Below are 265 nucleotides of genomic sequence, written 5' to 3' on the forward strand. Positions count from 1 at the left end.
GGAATCGCTTCTTGCTGTTTCAATTGAACTTTAGAAGGCAAAACTGAGAAGTTTGGCTATGTTCAAACTTGTCATGCTATCTCCGTTTCCTTTCTATTTTCTAAAGCTCACTAGAAAGGATCTTTCTTTCTGAATCATTATCAGTTTCTATAAACGTGTAACTGCATTGTGGCTAATTGCATCCTGTAAAGTTAGAGAGCTGAGTTTTACCATTTGGGATATAGCTGCTTCTTGGTAGCATAAGCAAATAAAAACGTGCAGGAAG

Source organism: Pithys albifrons, chromosome 14 (assembly GCF_047495875.1).
Source record: "Pithys albifrons albifrons isolate INPA30051 chromosome 14, PitAlb_v1, whole genome shotgun sequence".
Lineage (NCBI taxonomy): Eukaryota > Metazoa > Chordata > Aves > Passeriformes > Thamnophilidae > Pithys > Pithys albifrons.